The sequence below is a fragment of the Mirounga leonina genome, unplaced genomic scaffold, assembly GCF_011800145.1.
Source record: "Mirounga leonina isolate KUSES-001 unplaced genomic scaffold, KU_Mleo_1.0 Mir_129, whole genome shotgun sequence".
NCBI lineage: Eukaryota > Metazoa > Chordata > Mammalia > Carnivora > Phocidae > Mirounga > Mirounga leonina.
This window is the reverse complement of record NW_023270323.1, coordinates 11,116,831-11,123,842: the sequence shown is the minus strand read 5'-3', so window position 1 is coordinate 11,123,842 and position 7,012 is coordinate 11,116,831.

Sequence of the window (7,012 nt, the reverse complement as noted above, 5' to 3'; positions counted from 1 at the left end):
GTGTGTTCTTTCTATTTTTTTTAAGTAGGCTCCACCCCCAGTGTGGAGCCCAACTCAGGGCTTGAACTCACAACCCTGAGATCAATACCTGAGCTGAGCCCAAGAGTCGGACGCTTAACTGACTCAGCCACCCAGATGCCCCTTCAGTGTGTTTTTTTTATTTTATTTTTTATTTAAATTCAATTTAGTTAACATATGCTGTATTATTAGTTTCAGGGGTAGAACTTAGTGATTCATCAGTTGCATATAACACCCAGTGCTCATTCCATCAAGTGCCCTCCTTAATGCCCGTCACCCAGTTACCCCACCCCCACCGCCCCTCAGTGTGTTACTTCTTAACAACACCCAGGCCCCTGGGGAAGCAAGAACTTTTGGACCCCGACTTCCCATCTCCCCACTTGGTCCCAGTCGTGCCAGCCACAGGGCCCAAGAGTATTGTTAGAAACCCTGGTAAACCGGGCGCCTGGGTGGCTCAGTCGTTAAGTGTCTGCCTTCAGCTCAGGTCATGATCCCAGGGTTCTGGGATAGAGCCCCCCATCGGGCTCCCTGCTCGGCGGGAGGCCTGCTTCTCCCTCTCCCACTCCCCCTGCTTGTGTTCTCTCTCTCGCTCTCTCTCTGTCAAATAAATAAATAAAATCTTTAAAAAAAAAAAGAAGAAAGAAAGAAACCCTGGTAAACCTTCAGGGTCTGACATGAGGGTCCTGTACTGACCAACAGTAGCTAAGACATTCAGTCTCCCTGCCTTCTGCCTCCGTGTGAGTACTGTGCCTGATACATAAATCAGAATACTTTCAAGTTCTAATTGTAGTAAAGCTCAGAATATCTAACTGACAAGAGGTAATCGAAAGAAAACACCACCACATTTCCTGGCAGCTTATATTTGGTTCTGCCTGAAGGGAAAGAGATCTGCCTCAAAGAGCCCGCATCTGAGTCTCCGCCTCAGTCCTAATTCCGCCAGCGGTTTCCCACTCCGCCACAAGTGATGCCACGGCGAAACCCGGAAGGCTGCTTCATTCGTCCTCAGGGGACTAACCACTCGGAACTGGTACACTTGAATCTCTGATCTTACCCGAGTGCAACGACTTGCGGGACCCCAATCCTGAGTATCAGGCGCTGTTTGAGAGGGACGTCAGTAAACGCACAGAGCCCCACAACCGTACATTTGACTCCCCACCTGGTCCAAAGTAGCTTCAAATCTGGCAAGAGAAGCATCACCACCACCGCTCCTACTTCAATCAGAACCGTTTTTATAGATTGCATTGTAGCTGAACATTTCATTTGAAAAAAGGTCTCTTTCGCTTTAAAGGATATTTGGAAACGTCTGTTCTGAGCGTGTTGGAATCCTGAGTCCTTGTTTTCCTGTCATAAGCACAGGAAACCAGGCCAGCGGGGCGCTGGGAGCCAGTGTGCAGCTGGAGGTGATTAGCTCTCATCTGCAGTCAACAACAGGGATGGGAGAGGGGAAAGCTGAAGGAGGATCCTTTTTCTGGAAAGAATGTAGCTAGGAAATGGAAACTGTGGCAAGAAAATGTGGTTTCAGTTTTCGACCCCTGAATGGAAACTTCATTATAGCAAACATGTTACCACCCTCATCTGGGACCTGGCTCCACTACCATGGAATGGAATGAGACATTGGCTAGGGCCACTCTGGTTAGAAAGTGCATGGCACTTGCATGGTAAGGCAGGCCACTGAGCCAGAGTGACACATGGAGGTACTCAAATGTCAAATGAATGGATAAATACAACATGGTTCTTAACACACATTATAAGTACTATAAAATATACACCAGAAGATGTAACAGCTAAAAACATAATAGAAGCTCGTGTACCTAACAGTCCTGGCCAGGTGAACAGCTCGGCACGGTAGCTCTCTTTCCAATTTTCAGGAACCCAGGCTGATGGAGGTTCGTTCTATAATCAACACACAATTTCCAACGTCATCCTGGGAATTGTCTCTATTCCCCCAGCCAGAAAGGGGAAAGAGCATAGAGGACCACCTGTGGGGGATTTTATGAGCTGGGCAGGCGTAGAAGCAAAGCACATCATTGTCACTCATTCCATCAGCAAGAACTGGCCAAACGGTGCCCCTGAGTGCAAGGAAGCTGGGAAACGAGTTGGCCAAAACAGCTGTTTGCCCGTGACAACTCTGTGCTACAGAAGGGGAAGCATAAATCATGATGGACTCTATTTCTAAAACTGAAGTGGTGTGTTGTAAAAGAATGGCTTTTTTTTTTTTTTAAGATTTTATTTATTTGAGACAGAGAAGGAGAGCAGAAGCACGGAGAGTCTGAGGGAGAGGGAGAAGCAAGCTCCCCGCTGAGCAGAGCTCAAGGTGGGGCTCGATCCCAGGATCCCAGGACCCCAGGACCATGATCCAAGCCGAAGCTAGATGCCCAACTGACTGAGCCACCCAGGTGCCCCAAAAGAATGGTATCTTAAGTATAGTCCTAAGCATTGCAGGATTAGAAACAGCATTTGTCCCCAAATCAAAACTTGGGTAAGTGCCATTAGTAAAAATATTAATGAATTACCATGTTTAAAGGAGAAAAATGGCTGTTGAGAAAAAAATCAGGTGTTCACATCTGTGGTTCCAGATAGCCTGCTAGATCTCTTGCTTTTAAAATGACTATCTATGGGGCATCTGGGTGGCTCAGTCGTCAAGCGTCTGCCTTTGGCTCAGGTCATAATCCCAGGGTCCTGGGATCGAGCCCCACATTGGGCTCCCTGCTCAGCGGGAAGCCTGCTTCTCCCTCTCCCCCTGCCCCTGCTTGTGTTCCCCCTCTCACTGTGTCTCTCTCTGTCAAATAAATAAAATCTTTAAAAAAATAAATAAAATGACTAGTTATCTAAATGCAATCTGATAGATCCAACAAGTTAAAAGAACAGCTCGCCAAAGTTATCCTCTGGTGATAGGTACCTTGAATTTTAGAGAATGTGTTCCTATTTTACGTAATTCAGAAATATTCAAGGTATTTTGTTATGGTGGAGATAAATGTAACAAATTATGCATTACCCTGCATAATATTTTAAACACAATGCAAATTATAATATATTAATTTGGAATTGTATTTGGCTGCAAGTTGCCAAAAACTAACCAAATGGGCTTCTACAAATCAGACATTTCTTTCCCTAAGAAAACAAATTAAAAGCAGGCAGTTGCTGGGGTTGGTTCTACAGTTCAAGAATGTCAACAGAGGGACGCCTGGGTGGCTCAGTCGTTAAGCGTCTGCCTTCGGCTCAGGTCATGATCCCAGGGTCCTGGGATCGAGCCCCGCATTGGGCTCCCTGCTTAGCGGGAAGCCTGCTTCTCCCTCTCCCACTCCCCCTGCTTGTGTTCCCTCTCTCACTGTCTCTCTGTCAAATAAATAAATAAAATCCTAAAAAAAAAAAATGTCAACAGATACATAATTATCCTGGCCTTGCCTTCACTGAAAATGGCTGCTTCAGCTCCAGCTATTACATCCACATTCCAGAAAGGAAATAGGATTGACAAGGAGAAAGGTCAGTCAGTGCCTGGGGCAAAAAAGCAAAATTTTCCAGAAATCACAAGCAGACTTCCCCACTTCTATCTTAGCAAGAACTGTGTCACATAGCCATCTCTAACTTCAAGAAAGCTATTTTTAGCTAATCATATTGCTGTCCTGAACAAAATCTTGGTTCTGTTAATAAGGGCAAAAGAAACAGTAGATATAGGGCAGCAGTGAGCAGCATGTACCTTTCCATTTCTGCCAGTTTCCATCATTCCTTAGTGGCTAACACTGTGTCAATCTTTTAAAGATCTTCCTGACCCCAGTAATATCTGAATTTATTACTGTTGAAAATTCACAGACAGGAGGTATTTGAAAGTAGTCTTCAGCTTCATGAAGAAGACTACATATTTTATCCATTTTATCCATTCCCCCAAAATTAAGTATACTCTAGAGGTCATGCTAAGCAAACTCTCAGGACACTTACTGATAAACTATGTTGCCAAGTTTTTAGCTTAGCTCTATCCAGCCGAATGAGTAATCATTCAGGTGGGGCTCCTCCAGGTGGGCAAAGCACACAGGCTGGTCAGAAGGTTGCTTAAAGGCTAAAATATGATTCATTGGGGCGCCTGGGTGGCTCAGTCAGTTAGGCATCTGCCTTTGGCTCAGGTCATGATCCCGGGGTCCTGGGATTGAGCCCGGTTTTGTGCTCTCTGCTCAGTGGGGAGCCTGCTTCTCCCTCTCCCCCTCCCCCCCCACTCGTGCTCATTCTCTCTCGCTCTCAAATAAATAAATCATTTTTTTTTAAAATGATTCACTAAACTGGGTTAGGCTGAACTCGCCTTTGTACTCCAGGATGAATTGTGGCTGCACAAGGAAGGGAACAGATCACACTTAATGAGCACTCCCCACACATTGTACCAAGTGTTTTCTACTCTCAGGGTGTTCAGGACTGAATGTTATCACTCTTTTTAAGAGAGGAAACAAGTTCAGAGGGACTGTCACTTGCCCCATGTTGCCCAAATAACAGAGCTGGATTCAATTCGAAGTCGGCCTAACTTCAACCCACAACTCCCAAGGGGTCCTAGCTCTTGAAGTGGAATACAGCGAGTAGCCCTGGCAAAGCCCATGTTCTTCCCACTGCTATGCTGCCTCAACTGTCTGCCTGCTTTTCCAGACATAGGACTGAACTCATTCTTCTTAACATTATTTCTCTGGCCCCACTTCTGAGCTTCACATAGGCGCTGGCTTTCATGAACCCATGATTATTTTTTTGTTGTTGTTTAAAGATTTTTTTTTATTTGAGAGAGCGAGAGCACGGGAGTGGGGGGGCAGAGGGAGAAGTAGACTCCCTGCTGAGCAGGGAGCCGACCCGGGACTCAATCCCAAGACCCTGGGATCATGAGCTGAGCTGAAGGCAGTCGCTTAACTGAGCCATCCAGGCGCCCCATGAACCCATGATTATTTAGACCAGTGAGAATACAATTTATTCAGTTAGGGCTTTTGTTTTTTTCTTTTTCAGCTACATTCTTCATGCTCAAGATAATGTGTAGCCTCCAGGGCAACTTGACTGTGTCCAGTTCTCAGTAACACGTCTACAAACCACTCCTGGAGATGACAGTTTTCTGACAGGACTACTTTCAAACCCTTACATTGATTTGTGTCATGACTGTCTTTTTTTTTTTTTTTTTAAGATTTTATTTATTTATTTGAGAGAGAATGAGAGAGAGCACATGAGAGGGGGGAGGGTCAGAGGGAGAAGCAGACTCCCTGCCGAGCAGGGAGCCCGATGCGGGACTCGATCCAGGGACTCCAGGATCATGACCTGAGCCGAAGGCAGTCACTTAACCAACTGAGCCACCCAGGCGCCCTGTGTCATGACTGTCTTAAAGGATGGCTTTTAGTGGTCTTGTCCCCAGACCTGTCCTGACTGTGGTAAATAATGACCATGTACTTGATGTTTTCAGAACAGAGCATTGGATTTCACCACTTCATGTTAGGTGCCCATTTAGAGAAAAATTTAGAAATTCATTTTTATGGATTATTTAAAATTCATGTTAATGCTCATTTTAGAACTGGGAATTTCTGTTAATGCCCAACTCCACTAACTGCTCATCGCAGGGATCTATTCCCACTAGACTCTGAACCCTGCCAGCAGGAACCCTTCCTGCGTGTTACCCCTGCATGTCCTATGGGCCTATACAGAGCACAGACTAGCTTCTCGACACATAAACATTCATCAGGTAGATAAATGGGAATCCTCAAGTAATAAAGCAGCAGTTGAAAATTAACAAACATGTCACAGTCTGCATAGCTCTTTTCCATAGAAATATACTTGTGACACCTAATGGGGCTCTTTCTGTACTACCACAAAGGCGCTCTTGTCATGAAAATACCACAGTAATCATTATCTTTTTTTTTTAAGATTTTATTTATTCGACAGAGAGAGCACAAGTAGGCAGAGAGGCAGGCAGAGGGAGAGGGAGAAGCAGGATCCCCACTGAGCAGGGAGCCCAACATGGGGATCGATCCCAGGACCCTGAGATCATGACCCGAGCCGAAGGCAGACGCTTAACCGTCTGAGCCACCCAGGCGCCCCAATCATTATTATTATATTAACTCACAGGTTCTTGGGAATACTTACAAAATAAAATTGTAAAGCACTAAATCTCAAAGAATACTTTCTTATACATTTCAAAACTTACAAATAAGAATAGAGAAAAATGGAACTACCTAGAGTCCCACATTATATAGGAAGTTGTGTGAGAAAGGTGGCATTTCAAATCAGGAAAGATGAATGATTCAATATATGATGTTGGAACAATTAATTAACTGTAAAAAAACTAGATTCTTGGGGCACCTGGGTGGCTCAGTCATTAAGCGTTTGCCTTCAGCTCAGTTCATGATCCCAGGGTCCTGGGATCGAGCCCCACATCGCGGGCTCCCTGCTTGGCGGGAAGCCTGCTTCTCCCTCTCCGACTCCCGCTGCTTGTGTTCCTGCTCTCACTATCTCTGTCTCTGTCAAATAAATAAATAAAATCTTAAAAAAAAAAAAAACTAGATTCTTAACACACCATACAAAAACGTGGATTCAAAATGGAATAAACATTTATATATTTAGTTCATAGAAGTCATAGAAAAATATATGGGAAATATTTTTAATAATGTAAGAAGAGAGGGGGATGGGTTTTACCTACTGCCAGACAGTACACACAGCAGAGAGTAAATATGTTGTGCAAACCCGAAACAGAACTTCCTGCAAATACATTCTCAAAAAAAATACTATCACAATTCATAATCCACACAAAAATATAAATATTCTAACATTTGACAGATATCAAGGTCAAAAAGCATTTTTTAAAAGACTAATAAAGCTGAATATGCAAAAAATACAAAATTTCTATATCACAAAAGACATAGAAAAACAAAAGATAAAAGATTAAAAGTAGGTAAAATGTTGACAAAACAGGACAAAGGGTCACTATTCGTAATGTATTACAATGTATCAATCAAAAAGGAAAGACTACAATAGAAAGGCAAGCAAA